Source organism: Cucurbita pepo, chromosome 1 (assembly GCF_057944985.1).
Source record: "Cucurbita pepo subsp. pepo isolate OVF chromosome 1, ASM5794498v1, whole genome shotgun sequence".
NCBI classification, from domain to species: Eukaryota; Viridiplantae; Streptophyta; class Magnoliopsida; order Cucurbitales; family Cucurbitaceae; genus Cucurbita; species Cucurbita pepo.
Window position 1 is genome coordinate 13,195,708 of NC_141798.1, and position 19,714 is coordinate 13,215,421.

The 19,714-nt window shown below is 35.1% G+C and overlaps 1 long non-coding RNA gene across 2 annotated transcripts; it reads left to right on the forward strand.

The window, feature by feature from the left end:
- Positions 1–16,715: 16,715 nt before the first annotated feature.
- LOC147794803 (uncharacterized) lies at positions 16,716–19,125 on the forward strand. Of its 2 annotated transcripts, none has more exons than XR_015411580.1 (3): positions 16,716–16,915; positions 17,006–17,086; positions 18,937–19,125. It is a non-coding gene; the product is annotated as an uncharacterized LOC147794803 (long non-coding RNA). The 2 variants fall into 2 exon arrangements; XR_015411579.1 differs by lacking the exon at positions 18,937–19,125 and adding an exon at positions 17,277–18,032.
- The last annotated feature ends 589 nt before the right edge of the window (positions 19,126–19,714 follow it).

Here is a 19,714-nt window from a genome sequence, read left to right on the forward strand (position 1 = left end):
GGACAGAGGGTGTAAGATAGAATTCATTCCTACCCGCTTTTAAGGATAGTAGAGAGGTTGTTCCCTTAAGTACTGACTCTAGGTCTTGAACAAGGGGTCCCACCCTCTCATTGGCCCGAGAGGGATTCAGTTTGGTGGTTGGACCACAAACCAATTGTTCATTAGAGGATCAGTGGGACTTAAGGAACAAGAAGTAACTTTAGGGGTAAAAATGGTAAATTGACCCAGCTCTAGTTACGAACAACCTGTGAAGGATCGACTCACTAATCATGGTTATATCAAATGGACATAAATATATCTATAGTGAGGGGAGTGCAACTACTAGTCTATAGTGGAGTGTCCTAGTAGTTAACGAATGTTGGTTAAAAGGTTAATGAGTTTAGCCGGTTAATCTCGGATCGTTGGAGCCCATGATCTGTAGGTCCATTAGGTCCCCTTGCCAGCTCATATCGGACTAAACCTTAGAATAGTGTGGCAAGTGAGTTTGAAGTGTTCGAACTCAAATTAGGGAATATGCACTAAATATATACGATATATTTAACCGCATTTTGATTTAATTACGAATTAAACAAAATGAGAGAATTTGAGATATTTAAATAAGATTTAAATATTTTAATTATGAATAGGGATTCATAATCAATATGTGCCGGAATTGATTGGGATTGGCATTTCATTTAAGGTTAATATTAATTAAATTGTTTAATTAATTATTTATTATTATTTTGATTTGAAACTAATTATTTAAATTAATTGTTGAATTAAAATAGAGAAAGTCAAAATGTTGACTTTAATGAAAAATCCATGTTTGAGTTAGTGAAATATTGAGTGTCAATATATGGTTTAACAAACTTGCATGTTTGTCCATAATTCCACACATTTGAATGGAATTTTGAGTGTCAAAATTTGGTTAATTCAAACTTGCATGCTTGCCATTGTAATCCCACAAATTTGAGTGGAATTTTGAGTGTCAAAATTTGGTAATCTCAAATTTGCATGAACATGTAAATATGACTCTAAATAGAGTGATCAAGGTACATGGAAAGAATGGTTGAAAAACTTTGAGAAATTCTCTCAAAACTCTCTCTTTTCATATATTAAATTCCTATCAAGTTTAGTCATTCACTGAATTCCAAAATCCCATTCTAAGGTCGAAGAATAGTAGGGAAGACACTAGTGGTGGTTCGAAACTGGTTCGTGAAGAAAAAGGAATTTGAACTACAAAAGGTTAGTATTCAAACTCATTAAGTTTTAATGCTTTTGAACATGCTAGCTAATTTACTATAATTGATGTAGAGTGACTAAGATCCAAATTGCTTCCGCATGTGTTATATTAACACCATCAAGTTTCACTCTTGCCAACGACCTCCCAAAGGTCCTATCCTTGTAAATAGACATTATGTATGTTGCCCACGTGTTATAGTTGTGGTTGAGTTTCTTGATCCTACGATTTGGAAGTCACCCATCGTGTTGGCAATACCTCAGTAATACCAAATAAGTCTTTTCGACACAAAACTTGCAGAGTCACGGACTACTCACGATAAAAAGAAACTCATTGTAATAGCCTAAAAATAAATAAACAAATAAATAAATAAATAAAATAGTTAAAATATTAATAATAATAAATTAATTAAAATTAAAAAAAAAAAAAAAAAAATCTTTCCTCACTTTTCTTCACTAACCTCACATCCCTAAAAAAAAAAGTTAGATTTGAAATGCAGATTGAGATTTTTGTCCGTTATTACCCTAAAATCCTATCTCAGATTTCCTTTCTTCACTAATCAGATCCCATATCCAATTGATTAGATTTTTGTTAGCATTTAAGTTATACGAAATAAGGTTATAAAGTTAAATTCAATAAAATTTTAGTTGGCATATCTATAAACGAGAAGATTCGTACCCAAACAATCTACTTAAAATTGGCCAGTAATATCGCTTTACACAATTGAAAAACCTATTTAGAGAGAGGAAGGGAGATTGAAGAAAGATTTGTTTAACCGGATTTAACAATAAAACAGGAAATATCATAGGGCACTGAGCTACTTTAAATTTTGTCTAATAGGAAATACCAGAATTTTAGGATGCCAATGTAAATTTGAGAAATAATTTTAAAGAGTTCAAACTTGAAACGAATGTATGAGCTCATATAGGTTGACTCGGATTTCAAAGGACGGAATCGAACTTTCATTAAAGATATATTTGTGACAACGACTTAAGCTAGCCAGGTAAGTGACCTTACTATCGGCATGGTTATATTTGATGTTGACACGTGTCCTGTGGTTCTGCACGTGTCATATATATTGAGATGTGTGAATTGTCTGTGGATCGATATGTTTCCTATATGTTATGTTATGTTATAATATGTGGATTGTATGATAATAATTATGGTACGATGTGCTCAAGGATATGTTTGAGATAGGATACGAGAAGGATGCACAAAACGAAATGTAACGATAGGAGTAAGATACGTTCATGAAACGTTAAGGTTAGGTGACATACCGGAGTGCTATGGATAGGAGAGATTGATGAAAAAATACAGTTAGGTTATGGGTATAAAGGGATAGGTTTGTGATAGATTGATAGAACGATAGCATTAGGATACGTTCTTGTGATGATATGACTAAGGTACGTTATGTAGATATGTCTGTGATAGGTATAAGAACGTTAGGACTATGGTAAGTTAGAGAACGATATGATTATGAAGTGTTACATTATGACTTGTTTATGATATGATACATTGTATGCTAGATTATTTTGCTTAAGTACGTAGTCATGTGAACGTGAATGTATGCTGTTTAGTTTGATGTGATGTGTAATGCATGTAACGATATGTTGTTCATGAATGGTTATGGCATGATTGTGTGGAATGTTTGAATGTAAACAACGTGAATTGTATGACATGAAATACGGTAAACTGTTTGGAATCATAACCCCGATAGGAATATGTATGAAATGTAAATTGAAAATGAGAAGGACATGAAACATGAAACGTGACAGGGGGGTTATGTTCATTAATGATAAATGTAGACGTAGTGGGGACCTCATGCATTATGTGTGTTCATGCATCTGGGGGATACCCCTATCCCATCACGAGGGTACGGATGTGTACATCCAATGGCAAGACAACGATCGTTATGCTTTACATAGCGCTGCCATGACGGTTACTAGTTTTAACGGGTCCCGGCATAAGGGGCTCCCAGAGTATGTCCACCAGATAAGGAAAGTAGCCCAGCGGTGTGCGAACTAGCTGGTGAGCCCATACTCGCACGTGTGGGCTGTGTGTAGAGTATATGGTACACGTCCACAATTACCCGTTAGGACAGCACCGTAGAAAAAACGAAACGAAACGATAGGTCCCATCATTTCTGCATGTTATTGTTGCATTTAACCCCAATAGTGGGGTCACTTACTTTAAATACTCAAGCCATGTGCGACGGCATCGCAAATCGAGACCATGGCACATGCATAGGGTAGTGGTATTTATTTTCTTAGTCTTAGGCTAAAATATGATGTTTTTAACTTAAACTCTTATTCGTTTTATTTAGTCTTTTGTTGTGTCGTTTTAAAGATGTTTTCGAAACACGTCAATGACTGTATTTTAAGATAAAGGTTATGTTTTATGAAATTTAAATGAAATCTTCCGCATTCAATGTTTATGGTATGTAGACCGTAGCGACCTTAAATTAAGTAGAAAATTTCGGGTCGTTACACTCACTCACTAATAATCTCAAGAAACCGTTTCTGATGTGGAAGATCAGACAGCGCTGCAATCACAGAGCATACTAAGAATTCCAATAGATTAGACAACTTACACGAACCTCGCTCTAATACCAGATTGTTGAACAGAATTCCAATAGAGCAGACAACTTACACGAACCTCGCTCTAATACCAGATTGTTAAACACAACTCTTTGTAGAAAACACTTGCACTCTTTATTAACAAGAATCAAGAAGAGAATTCGAGAAGAGAATACGAGACACTTTGTATAATACTACTGCCGAATATTTCTTAAGATGAAAACGTAGGTAGGATGGAGGAGTATTTATACGTACAATCTACTCCTAAAAAATCTAAATCTACTCTTAAAAAATCTAAATATTTTCCTTAAAAATTTAAATATTTCCTAAAATATATGTATCTCTTCCTTAAAATATGTCTTTATCTTTACTATAAAATATCTAAATCATTGGACTAAAATCTACTCATGTACCCTCTAAATGTTTTCAAAATATCTGGATTTGTTTTTTAAAATTATTCTAAAATATCTAAATTATTTTATTCAAACATATATATAAAGGGGCTCAAATAATTATTGTGCATGTGTTTGTGCAATTATCTCTCCCCTAATTATCTCCTTATTAACCTCTCATCCATTTTCCCAATTATCTCTCCAGCCAAACTCCGACAGAAGAATAGGAAGACAAACAACACAAACAAATAAAAATAAAAAATGTTAGACGAGAGAAAAGGGGAAATCTTCTTCACCAATATCAAAAAATAAAAATAAAAAATGTCATATGTGAGAAAGAAGGGAAATAGTCTTCACCAATATAGCATAATTAATAGAGGCAGATTGACAGGAGATGGGGGCATATTTATTGACAGGAGATGGGGGCATATTTATGTGGAGAGAGACTTGGGCTATAAATCACTCCTTTTCCTTCTATACTTAGTTAAATAAGTCAGAATCAAATCTCCTTCTCCTTTATTCTAATTTTAGTTGGTATTATACTGCCTCCACTTTAGAATTTATAACAACTACTAAGGGAAGATTTGGAAGTATTTATAAATAAACTGAGGGAAGATTTGAAAGTAAAAATTGATTAAAACAAAATTGATCAACAATATCTCTCAATCAAACCAATTAAAAGATAAAAATAGAGTAAATAGATAAAGAAAAAAGAAAGAAGAGGAAAAATAGAAAATTTAACCTACTAAATATATAGATGAAAAAAGAAAAATTTAATAGAGTCAATACATGGATAAAAAAGAAAAAAATTTAACAGAGAGAACATATAAATAATCTTATCTTTCCAAAACTCTACTCATCCAAAATTTCTAATACTCACATGAAGTGTAGCACATGGGCCATTCTAAAAATTTAGAGAATTGAAATTAAAATTTATGTCATGAGTTCATATAGGTTGACTTGAATACAAAGAACAAAACCAAACTTTCATTAAGGATAAGCGGGTGACACCAGCCTAAGCTAATCATATAAGTGACCTTATTATCAATGTGACTATATTTGATGCTGACACGTGCTCTGTGGTTTTGCACATGTCATAAATTTGATATGTGTGAATTGTTTATGAATCGATATAACTATGATATGTTATGTATTATGATATGTGAATGATATGATAACTCTTATTTTATGATATGTTCAATGATATGTGTGAGGTAGGATATGAGAAAGATGCGATAGACGTAATGTAATGATATGATTGATATAACGATATGGTTCAATTACATATAGAAAAATATATGATTATGATAGATTGATAGAACAATATGGTTAGGATACGTTCCTGTAACGGTATGACTAGAATACGTCCTTGTAACGGTATGACTAGGATACATTCATGAAACGATATGGTTAAGATGCACTCCTGTAACGGTAAGACAAGGATACATTCATGACACGATATGATTTAGGGTACATTGGGAAACAATATGATTAAGGATATGCATATGGAAACGATACGACTATAAGTATATGATCATGATAGATTGATAAAATGATACGGCAAGGTTATGTATCGCAAATGATATGATTATGATGGACTAACGAAACGATATGGTTAGGATAAGTTTAGGAAACGATATGATTAAGGTATGTTTATAAAACGATATGATTGCGATATGTATAAGAACGAGAAAACTATGATAAGTTAGGGAAGAATATGACCACGAAGTGTTTACGAAATAATATGATTATGATAGGATATGAGAATGACGAATGTATATATAAATATGTAGTAAAATGGAATGAGGTTGATATGATATAGGTTATGGTACGAAATAAAGTGATTATTGATATGTTTATGATATGACATAATGTGAACCGATATGTTAAGAATATGTTATGTGATTGTTATGATATACGATACGACCTGATACATACATGTTGAGAATTGTTATGTCTGGAAGTATGAAAACATTATGATATGATATATGTGCGACATAAATAATATGATATGATTGACATGCAAAACGACGAACTAGCATGAAATACAACTCTGGAGTATGCATGAAAGATATGATAAACAATATGATAAATAATATAAAAAGCGATATGATATGTACGAAACGCTAGCAGGGTTGAATTAAATGAAAATGAAAATGGAAAAATGTTGGTACCTCATGCATTATGGTGTGCTCATGCATTGGGGATACCCCTTATCTTTCACGATAGTACGGACGTGTACGTTACGAGGCAAGAAAACGATCATTATGGTTATCATAATGTTGCATGACCAAGCTGGAAAACGATCATTATGTTTATCATAATGCTGCAACGGTCAAGCAGGAAAACGATCATTATGTTTAACCTAATATTGTCATGACGGCCGCTACTTCTAACGGGTGTCTAGCATAGAGAGCTCCCAGAGTATGCTCACCCGACAAGAAAAGGGGCCCTGGAGGTGTGCGAACCGACTGGTGGGTCCATACTTGCACATGTGGGCCGTGGGTAGGAAATTAATTACACATCCAAGCTGCCCGTTAGGCTAGCTGCCGTAGGAAAACAAACTGTTATGTTCTCATTCATGAAATTACATGTGTTTGCATTAATCCCAATAGTGGGATCACTTATTATTTCTTTAGACACTTAAGTCAGGTGCTACTTTTATTTCAGGTTAAAGACAATACATTTTTGTATGGTTGACGACGACATCGCAACTTGAGACCATAAAACATGAATATGGTAGTCACATTTATTTCCTTAGACTTAGGCTAGAATATGATGTTTTTAATTTAAACGTTTATTTATTTTATTTAGTCTTTTTGTAACGACCCTAAATTTTCTGCTTAATTTAAGGTTGCTACTGTATACGTACCATAAATCTTGAATGCGGAAGACTTCATTAAAGTTTCATAAAACATAACCTTTATCTTAAAACACAGCCATGGACTTACGTGTTTTGAAACATCTTTAAAACGACACAACAAAGACTAAATAAAATGAATAAGAGTTTAAGTTAAAAACATCCTAGTCTAGCCTAAGTCTAAGAAAATAAATACCACTACCATGCATGTGTCATGGTCTCGAGGTGCGATGCCGTCGTCAGCCGTACAGGAATGCCTTGCCTTAACCTGAAAAATGTAGTAGCACATGGCTTGAGTATTTAAAGAAATACTCAGTAAGTGACCCCACTATTGGGGTTAAATGCAACAATCATGCAATGAAATGATGGGACCTATCTTTCGTTTCGTTTCGTTTCGTTTCGTTTTCCCTACAGTGCTGTCCTAACGGGTAATTTTGGACGTGTACCATATACTCTACACACAGCCCATACGTGCGAGTATGGGCTCCCCAGCTAGTTCGCACACCGCTGGCCCACTTTCCTTATCCGGTGGGCATACTCTGGGAGCCCCTTATGCCGGGACCCGTTAGAACTAGTAACCGTCACGGCAGCGCTATGCAAAGCATAACGATCGTTGTCCTGCCATTGGATGTACGCGTCCGTACCCTCGTGATGGGATAGGGGTATCCCTCAGATGCATGAACACACATAATGCATGAGGTCCCCACTACTTCTACAATTTCATTATCCTTTAATACAACCCTGCTAGCATTATGTACATATCATATCATTTTTCATATCGTTTCAGATATCGTTCATCATTCATATCATATCGTTTCTCATTCTTCCGTTCACAAATTATACATAATTCTAACGGGGTTATATTTCATGTCATTTATCGTAATTTCATGTCATTCATATCATGTTATATACACACAATTTAAGAGACCTAACATAACGTTCTATGCTTTTTAACATAACATTTCATCATATACACATCATACCATGACATATTGCATCACAATGTATCATATCATAAACAAGTAATAACGTAAACACTTCATAGTCATATCATTCTCTAACTTATCATAGCCTTAACGTTCTTATACCTATCACAGACATATCATTACGTGAATGTACCTTAGTCATATCATCACAAGAACTTAACCTAACGCTATCGTTCTATCAATCTATTACAAACCTATCCCTTTCTACCCGTAACCTAACCGTATTCTTCAAAAAATCTCTCTTATCCATATAACTCCGGTATGTAACCTAACCTTAACGTTTCGTGAACGTGTTTTACTCTTTTCCTTACATTTCGTTTTGTGCATCCTTCTTGTATCCTATCTCAAACATATCCTTGAACACATCGTACAGTAACTATTATCGTACAATTCACATATTATAACATATACATAACATATAGGAAGCATATCGATCCACAGACAATTCACACATATCAATATATATGACACGTGCAGAACCACAGGGCACGTGTGAACATCAAAATATAACCATGCCGATAGTAAGGTAACTTACCTGATTAGCTTAAGTCGTTGTCACGAATATGTCCTTAATGAAAGTTCAATTCCGTCATTTGAAATCCAAGTCAACCTATGTGAGCCCATGACATTAGTTTCAAGTTTGAACTCTATAAAATTATTTCTGGTCATCCTAAAATTATGATATTTACTGTTAGACAAAATTTAATGCAGTTCATTTCCATATGATATTTGCTGTTTCATTGTAAATTCTGTTAAACAAATCTTTCCTCAATTCCCTAGCTGTAATTATTTTCATTTTGTAAATAGATTTTTACTTGTGTAAACAGATATTACTAGTCAATTTTAAGTCGATTGTTTGGTTATTATCTTCCAGTTTTCTGCCAACTAAAATTTATTGAATCTAATCTTATTTACAGTAACTTCTAACACAAACCTAATCAATTGGATATGGGATCTGACGATTACAGGGTAAAATATATAAGAAGATTTGATCCTAAATTAATTTCTTATAATCAATAGGAAATCTGAGATAGGATTTTACCATAATAACCGACCAAAATCTCTAAATCTGACATCTGCATATGTTGAGAGCCATTTTACTTCTCAAATCTGATTATTGTTGTTTTTCTGTTCTTTCTGCAGCAACTGTTACTCTGGCTTAAGGATGGGTTGAGAAGAGATAATTGTGGGAAGGGATGAGAGGTTAGTGGAGAGAAGTGGGAAAAATGTTGTTTTATTTTTGTTTATTTATTTATTTATTTATTATTATTATTATTCTTGTTTATTTCTTTATTTATTTTTGGGTTATTACATTTTTGTTGTGTCGTTTTAAAGGGGTTTTGCAATATACGTAAGTCCATGACTCTACTTTAAAATGAAAGTTATGTTATATGAAAGTTTAAATAGAGTAATTCCGTATTCAATGTTCATGACATGTATACACTAACGACCTTAGATTAAGTAAAAAAATTTAAGTTGATTACATATTTAGTATCACTTTAATTTTAAATCTCAATCTCAGTTGTTGGGTCAGAAGACATTTGAGTCCTTTTGGTTGGGTTCAATTTTGAGCAAAGCAAGATGAGGAGAATTTTCTTCCGCTAATCCAAGTTAACCCATTGGAACAAAATCTGATTATGAAGATTTACGGTACGGAACAGATTACAAATACCCAATTCTTGGGGGGCTTTTGTGCAATTTTCTAGTTTTTAATATTTTATTTGTAAAACTCTAAAAAATTTCTAAAACTTTCTAGCCATATTATTGGTTTGACAAATAAAAATAAGTGTTCAAAAGTGTAAATAGTTAGGAAGATATGAGACATAAGACCTTAATTTGGTGTATTTAAATTCAAGCATGGTGCTCGGATAGACTTAAAATTGAATCGCATTTATGAGATTATATATTAAATGGTAAACTCGTTTGACTGTTGCTTCTCTTGTCTCCACTTAACTTCCGAATCTACAATTATTTTCCTTGTAGATTTATCATTATCATTGAAGGAAAGGAAAGAGAGATTCATTAGTCAAACTCATGGAAATTAGTTTCTAGGTACGTCGGAGGCGAAGGAGTCACGAGAGATTAAGGAACGACGGGAAAATTCGTCGAAAACGTAGTGCAGACGGGAAAAGTCGGGTGAAGAAGATGACGATCCGAGTCATATCCAGACTCGGGTTGTAACCCGCCAGCCAACACTAGCCCAACCAGACGCCTACAACCAGTGTCACCGTGACTCGTGTTTCGGCCCAGGAACCAGACGACGGCAACCCATGTAACAACCGTTAAAAAAAATTAATAAAATAAAAAGTAAAGTAAAAGGAAAATATTAATAAAATGACCAATAAAGGAAAATTAGTTAATTAATAAAAGGAGAGAGAATGTTGCTCATCTCTATCATATCTCAAAAAGTTTAACAAAGAAAATAGAGAACAAAGGAACATTTCTTCAAAAATTATGAGTGTAAATATAGCGGAAAAGGGAAAATTTTAATAATTTAAAATTGACCAAAGATAATTGTGAACGTAATTTAAAAAAAAAAAAAAAAAAATCTAACCATATTTTAAGAGAAAAAGTAAGGGTGATTAAAAAAATTGGCCACTAATTGTAAAAAAAAAAAAAAAAAACAAATAATAATAATAAAAAAACAAAACACAGATATAAAGTAGGTGAGGATTGCTAACATCATTAAAAGGAAAAAAAAAAAAAAAAAACCAGAAAGAGAAGAAAATATGGCCAATGTTAAAAAGAGTTTTAGATTGCATGAATATAATATTATAACAAACCTAAATAAACATTTTAAGACTTTATTAATACAAACACTCTAATGTTCGCATAAAGTTTAACACGTGGACAAATGTAAATTAGAGAAATAATTTTATAGAAGTTCGAACTTGAAAATGATGTTATGAACTTACATACGTTGACTTGGACTTCAAAGAAGAGAATCAAACTTTCATTAAGGATAAATTCGTGACAAGAACTTAAGCTAATCAAGTAAGTGACCATACTATAGGATAGATTAGAAATTGTATGAGTTATGATGATGTATGAGTTTTATCTTATGATGCCGTATACTAGTATTGATGATGTATGAGTTATGATGATGCTTGAGTTATTATGCTTGATGATTTGAGTAATATATATATTTTAATGAATGATGTACTTGATATGCTTGAGGCATTTTTATGGCAATATGATGAGTCTGATGATTGCATAACATTTACCTTAGTATGATGATATTTTTCATATTGAGCATGCTATATGATGATGAGTGTCATATTGTATCATGTCGTTCGATCGACATAGGACACATGTGTTACTTAATGTAACAAAGAGATGAGACTAGAGGGTTGTGTCAGAAGATATGATAAGATGGACATTAGAGGGACCTTGCATATTTATATGTTCATAAGCATAGGGATACTTCCCCTAGTGATGATGAGTACGGACGCGCACAGTATGACGAACAGGGTGTTTATGAGGAGCATGACACTATGGGGTTTCGCTGACTTTTAGACGTCGCTACAGATTAGCTTGACCAGAGAGTCCAGGGGGTGTGTGAGCGCCCTAGGAATTCATACTCGCACGTGTGGTCTTGTGTAGGGAAGTACTACACATCAAATTTGACCGAGACTAGAGGCCACCCCATGATGAGCTAGAGATATGTCCCAAGAGCATGATTGCATGTGTTTGCATTTACATGGCCCCCTATAGTGGGGTCACTTACTGGGTATTGTTCGAAATTGTAACGCCCCTAATTTTCTTTAACCTAATTAGTGACGTCACCCATGCATACTTATTTCATTAAGCGGAAGCTCATCATAAATAACCTTGAAAGAGTCTTTCATAAATATTCATGAATCCAAAACAAAACCTAAACTCCGAAAATAAACCTTCAATACTGAATTTAAAATAAATCCAAATAAAACAATACTGAATGCTATAACTTAAAATAGTCTAATAAAAGTAAACTCCTAAAAATATCCCGTCTCCAACTTCCATGGTGGCCTCAGCTCCACCGTCAACCATACATTGGCGCCTTGCCTTTACCTGAAAAATGTAGGTAGCACGTGGCTTGAGCATAAAATACTCAGTAAGTCACCCCACTGTTGAGGTTAGGAATGCAAACACATGCAACATATGAGCGAAACCTAACTTTTCATAAACTTTCCATAGCCTTGGGCGCTTTTCTATTCTGGGTAGGGTTGGATGTGTGGTACTCCTTCACACATGGCCCATGTACGTGTACATGGACCCACCAGGCGGGCTCGTAAACATACCCCTTGGGCCTGACTTGGTCGGGCACAACGTGTTACACGTAGCCGGACACCACAGAACAGAAAAGGGCCCGCATGATATCATGGCAAACATAAATATCGTATTTCATTCTTTCGTAACATAAAGGGGAAGAATCCCGATGCACGTGACATACATATATGCATGAGGTCCCTTAACGTATCTAACATGGCATTACATAAGCAGTGCTAACATCGCATTTGCGTTTCTTACATCACATGACATCTCACATGGCTTACATTACATGGCATATTACATAAACATTCCAGTTGCATAAACATCTCATGACATGACTCGATAATTCTATGTGTATCTATGGCATCGATCAACATATTCATGGCATATAATACTAACATCTCATTCATGACTTCACATAACATAAACAGTCAACCGTCAACATAATTCATACATCACATAACATACACAATCGACAGTCAACACAATCTATACATCACATAATCATATCACATAAATATGGTGCATGCAGGGGCCACAGGGCACGAACCATCATACAACACGTAGTAAGCTAACTCCAATAGTAAGGTCACTTACCTCGATGGTCTTGGTTGAAGTCACTCTCAACGAGCTAGTCCCAGCGGTTAAATACGCCCTATGATAACCACATAAGAATTTAGAACCTTTCATAAGGTACCCTAGCTAAACCTCATGCTATTTATCAAAATAAACCCCCGACCTAATCTGTCTTTAACGTTTAGGGATCATACTGACCTCGGATGGTAAAACTGAGAGTAGAAACGGCTTCGAAAGGGCCAAAAACCTTGGAATCGATATATTATAGTGATACCTTGCCGCTAAGCCTAATTGCCGAACCGGCCAACTAAGCCGCCAAGTCGAGCTGCGGGAATTGACGGAACCGAGCCGATTTCGTACACGTGCGAGCCGACCCGCACTGTGTATGCGTGCGAAGCTGCCGGAGCTGTTGGGTGTGCATCTGTGGCTCGACCCTATTCCAAAAACCTTGCCTTCCTTACCCGATTCTTCCTTCGAAGAGCAACCCAAGGTTCCGGAGGAAAGTTTGGAGAGAAAATCGTTTTCAAGGGAGGTAAAAGTTTGGGCATAGGAATATAAAAATAATCTAAAAACAATTGCATTCTAGGGTTTTAGGACAAGGAAACTCAGATAATAAATGGGAATATTTCTATTAGGCGGTAAAAGTCTCGCACTAAATCCCTCTATTTCCTGGGAGATTACATTTAATTATTTATTCTATTTTTATTTGATTTGATTTTATTCCAGAAACCCAAACCGTTACAATTTCTAATAACTTCCTCGTTTAAAATTGCACATTTTCCGATCGGAATAGATGCATAACATAATATCTTGTTCTTTATGGAAATAAAAATAAAATCTTAACGAAATAAGGCAAAAATGGAAATCTAAATCGTTAGAGAAATACTCAGGTCGTGTGCCACATCCTTTTTCAGGTAAAGACAAGGCGCCTGTACGGAGGACAGCCACATCACGAATAGAGACTGTGGCACGTGCATAGGGTAGACTCATTTAAATTCCTAGTCTCATGTTAGAATAGGTTGTTTTGCATTTCATCATTTTAAATTATTTTGTATTTGTTTTTATTTTCTCCAAATTAGCGTATTTCTTATTTAAACACGTTAGACCATGGCAGTGTTTTCCAGAGAAGATGATGTTTTAAATGTTTTCGACATTTATATTATAGATAATGTTTTCTTTTAAGAGTTATATTTCCGCATTAGAGATGAGCATGAGATGTTGTAGCGACTCTGAGTACGTAGAAATTTAAGTTGTTACGGCCCAAATCAGGCCAGCCCATAACCTGTGACCGCTGCCAGCAACTTGCGACCCATGCCTCGACTCAGAAGGACCTACGCATGCGACGGCTTCCTATTGCGCCACGTGTCACACCTGCAACACGACAAGCCCTTCGACTCAGACGGCTCAAAGAGCTCAACGGCTCTTGCGGCTTATCGGTTTGGGTCCCCTTTTTAGATCAATTTCTACCATTTCAACCCTCAAGAACCTATTTTTGACCTTAATTAAGGTAATCGAGGTCGTTTTAATGGTATATTTCACAAATTTCAATTGGAATTATTATTAATTTGTGAAATACTAACGAAAGGTGATGAACAATCCATTAGGAAACGAACCCCGACAACAATTGGACAGCTTTCGAGTAACAGAAGCTAATGTATAATAATTTAGGGAGAACACCGGCTAAGGCCAACCAAATAAGTGACAGCTATAGCATAGGCTAACTTCTTGCTTGTTGTATAATGACACGTGCCTAGTGGCACCGGTATGGTCCTTTATAATTTATAATTATGACATATGATGTATGATGACGTGTATGAGGTATATGATGATATATGATGATGATGACGATTGATGACATGTTATGATGATTATGACGTAAGATGATGATGATGATGCATGATGATATTTCGTTAATATGACGTATTCCCATATTAAGTTAAGATGCATGTTATGAATGTCATATTGCATTATGTCGAGAAATCGGCCTAGGACACAACCCTACAAAATATGTGATGATGTTAAAATGGATAGTTAATGCGTATGCATTACTAATAGTAATATGAAGATGAAACTAGGGTTGTGTCCCAAAGACGTTTTAAAGATAAGAAATTAGAGGGAGCTCGTGCACTTCTGTATGTACATAAGCATATGAATACTTCTCTTTTTATGATGACTAGTATGGATGCGTACGCTACGATGATGACAATGATCATACCGAACATGATACTTAGGGGCTTGCTGACAAATTAGAAAAAGCTATTTTCTAATTGCGAACATCATTTAATGAAACTATGGTAAAAATAGTTAATTTTCAAAACCAATTAGAAATTCAAATCGATTATATTTCTATTTAAGGAAGAATAATTTTGAAATGATAATACACCATTCTACTCCAACTAAACGTAAAAAATTTAAATATATTTACCCCACACGTTTTTAACCTCTAAAAGAATTAAAAGTATTGAAAGCTATCGTTCGTACTAGACAGTAAATTTGGATCTGACCTTAACAATCGATAAAAATAAAGATGCCTAAATTAAATGTGCATTAACTCATTTCCAAATAAAGGTCAGGAAATTTATTAGTTTTCACACTATGTACATATGATTATTTATTAGTTTTTCCCTCCTACTCCTGGGTGTTTTTACCCTTCTTTTGCTATTCATTTCCAACCCCTCTATGTTAGCTAAGATGGATGAGAATAGAAGCACAAACAATAATTTTGTTCATGATACTTGCAACAGATTTATATATGATGAACTTTATAAAGTGTGCATGAAATTGATTTAGATCTTCGTGAAGATTTAAAGTCAAATTTGACAGATCTTCTAATTATATTGGTGAATCATAGTGTCAGCATCTTTAACGACAATATTGTGTTCCTTCAAGGAGAGATAAAGTCAAAAAAGTTAAATGGTGAAACAAAAAAGATGTTAGATATGTGTTTGGAAAATTTTGAAAGAAGAACTAGTGCTTTGCAAGAATTTATGCACTAATTGCTGACCCAAACTGGGATAGACATTTATGGCTTATCCATGCTTAGTATTCCTAATTATATAAGAGATTGTGTAGACGAATTTGAAGATGTCCCTAAACTACTAGAATATCAATCTCGTTATAACATTTCATGGAACTTGTTGCTTCTCATTGCATCGATGTGTAATGTCATGAAATGTAATCGGATAATGACATGTATATAATCTAGCTCTTATTTAAAATAAACTTGAAGATTAGTTGTTTGATTGTTTTTTTTTTTCTTTTTAAATGCATTGTTCAAAGATATAAATTACAACAATTTAAAATCTTAAAATGTATGCTCTTTTTCATTCGTGTTTTTGTAATAACGATACATAATATCTTTTTAATTCCTCAACTCTATAATCCATTCAGATAAAGTTAGCTCATCCTCCTAAATTTGTCATCGTAAATGAACAAGTTTGTTATTCCAAAAAAACATCCCAGCAATGCTAAACGTAATATATTTCAAGATTATATAAAATATATCTGCTTATTTATTTCTATAGTGTTATCCATATTTAGAGGCAAACTCATATATTCTGTAATATCCGAACTCCGAAGAGAAACTCAAAGCCTAATTTTTTTCATTTAAGTTGAACTTCCAAGATTTTATTGAGGATCTTAGAGACTGAATTTTGAGACGAGGTAGAAGAGAAAAATGCTTAGAAATATCTTAGGAACTCAAAAAATATATAAAAAGAAAAAGGGTGGAAAATTAGAAAAATGGTCAAAGTCAAGCCCAAAGGGGTAATTTGGTCATTCTGCCACCCTCCTCGTTAAGAACCTGAAATGGAGGTTAGTAAAAGAGAAATAAAAGAAAAGAAATGGAAAGGAAAGGGAGGAAAAGAAAAGAAAAAGAAAAAGAAAAGAGAGAGAGAGAGAGAAAGAATGTTCTAGAGAGAAGGAGGAGTAACCGCCACATTCTGATCCGGCCACAAGGAGTCTGATTTCGACCAAGATCTCTTCAAAAATCCTTCAAAGAACCTATAGAAAGCATTCTGGACTATTGAATCGTCCAAAACGAAGAAAATTCGTAAGTAAGTTCTTGAACCGTTGTTTTCGGATTTTCCTCATATCTGTGAGAAATATTGAGAGTTAGATTCTGAAATTTGAGTATGTTAATCTAGAAAAGATCGTGCTCATAATCCGTGAAAGAAGTCCTGATCGATTCAGAATGGAAATAGGAGTTCCGGAGTTCGCCAAAAAATGTAGGTATTGATGTTTCTTGATAACTTTGGATTGAGTTAATTATCACTGTGATTAGAAACAAATTTTTTACCTACTTGTAGATAGATATAAACTCTACAAATCTCGAAATCGTGTTAATCAGAGTTAAGCAGAAAGAAGTAGAAAAATGCAAAGAAAATCGTAAATAATCGATTTTCTAGAAAATTGCAGAGCATAGACGAAGAAGACGAACGGTGGAGGGACGCGTGTCAGGTAGGGAGAGGTTTGTGCATCACCGAAAATGGGGATGCGTGTCATGCGTGCATTGATTCAAAAAAGATTAGGAAAATCCTACGTCGGGTAGGATTCGAAGACCGGCGCTCGCTACAGAATCGAGAACCCTCGCGCGACCCGGCCTCCCGACCCGATCCGATGCCTTGCCAGCGTCCGCCGCGTGTCACATAGTCGAAAAATGCAAAAAAATCTGCGTGGTTCAGGGATCGAACCCACACCGTCAAAGTCGTATGAACCATTCAGTCGGCGACACGTGTCAAGCGTACTACCGCGTCTTCACTCCCTCATGTGCATCCGTACGCGCGCGTGTCTATGTGCGTGGGTGACTCCCTCCGGCGCGTGGGCGCGTGAATCAGCGCGACCTATCAGCAAACTTTCAAGTGATTGGAGCTCCCAATTAGCCAAAAAGTAAGCTTCATAGGGCACGCTCCATTCTAGTAAGTAACCACACGGAATTAGGAAGTAATACTTGTAGGGTGCGCTAGGGTGCGCTTGGTTTTGCATGCTAGAGCAAATTACCCTTAAGAGGCTAGATCTTATGATCCTTCGTACTTAGGAAATTAAATATATATCGGTTGGACTTGCTACCTTAATGAGATTTCGTACTCGATGTTTGTAAGCTTGCTGGACTATCTTACTACTACCTTTATCTATTCATACTATGTTGGCGGACAGGCGGATTTGTGTATCTGCGCTCTAGGTGTTGATGGATATTACCGCCCCGTTGATCTTGAATGACTATGTGTATTGTTAATCATACATAAACTCCTATTGAATGATTGTATGAACTTATGATATGAATGATAAGTTGTAGTGTTGTGTTAGCCTAGGGTTTCCTCTTGTAGAGATTGAGTTGGGTTTAGATTGTGGACTCTCCTGATGTTACGGTCAGTGGGTGTCATGAGGGACACTTAGAGGGAGAGACCCTTTAACCTTGGATTGTTAAGGACCTGTAAGTCTTGATTGAGTGAATCTAGAAGCTAGGGCCCCAAATTCAATAGTTTTAACTACCCTTGAGATAGAGAACCACGTTAGGACTCCAAGGTGTAGAGAGATGACCTCTTAGCCGATAGTAGCTGGTATAACATTTGAGTATACTCCACTTTCCTTCCTACTCCTGTGTGGTACTGTTGAGCTAGGCGAGACGCTAGTTAGGGAGGTGTTACTCTTCCCTTCCTACTTCGGTGTGATACTGTTGAACTTCGCGAGACGCCTGTTAGGGAAGTGTTACTCAGTGATAGATTGACTACTCTGCATGGGGATCCGTCTTATGGTAAGATGTTGATCACGCGGGTGTCAAGGTCGCCTGCATGATGAGTCCGTCTTGTGGAAGGATGTTGACCATGCAGTGACTAATTATAGCTGGGTTGTACGAGGGGTACATGTAGTTATGAGGGAGCACCTCATTCTCAAACGCTGAATATTATTTCAAAGGTTAAGTCCTTCCACCCCGTACTGTGTACTAAGAGTACTGAGACTCTACGGTCTAGAGCATAGTTGGTGGTTCTCTCCTAAAATTGGATGCGATTAATAGCATACAAGTAGGTTGTTTACTGAGTATATTTTTATACTCACCCCATTGTCCTTTTTTTTTTAGGTACCGGTCGAGGTGGGGAGGTGTTCGAGAGCTGCACTGTCACAGAGGGGTGTCATTTCGAAGCGTCAGTCCCTTGCCGGTCTTTTAGAGTCTCTTGTATTTCATTTTATACTTGTAATTTCTTTTGTAATAATTTGAAACAAAACTTTCCTCCCTTTTATTTTAATTAAATGGTATTTTTATCTTTTACTTTACTTTTCTTTCCTTTTCCTTTCTTTTTGTTTATTTTCAATTTCATCTTTTGGGTCACGGTCCGAGTTTTGAAGCTTCGAAAATCGGGTCGTGACATATACTCTTTTAACGTATAACAATAGAATAAAATCAAGTATGTGATTTTGTTGAAGTATTAGAAATTGATTTCATTTTGTTACGAATTAAAAGGAAGTAATTAATATGAATTTATATTAATGTATAACAATAGAATAAAATCAAGTATGTGATTTTGTTGAAGTATTAGAAATTGATTTCATTTTGTTACGAATTAAAAGGAAGTAATTAATATGAATTTATATTAATGTATAACAATAGAATAAAATCAAGTATGTGATTTTGTTGAAGTATTAGAAATTGATTTCATTTTGTTACGAATTAAAAGGAAGTAATTAATATGAATTTATATTATATGAATTCGTGCTATTCTATATGCAACATGTATTACGTTCATAATAGTGAGCCTTAGACTTAAGCAATATTATCTTGGTTTCTAGAACAATGTCGTCCAAAGTACGTGGAAGAGAAAGACGAGGAAGGGGAAGACCCCCTATTAGAGGCAGAGAGC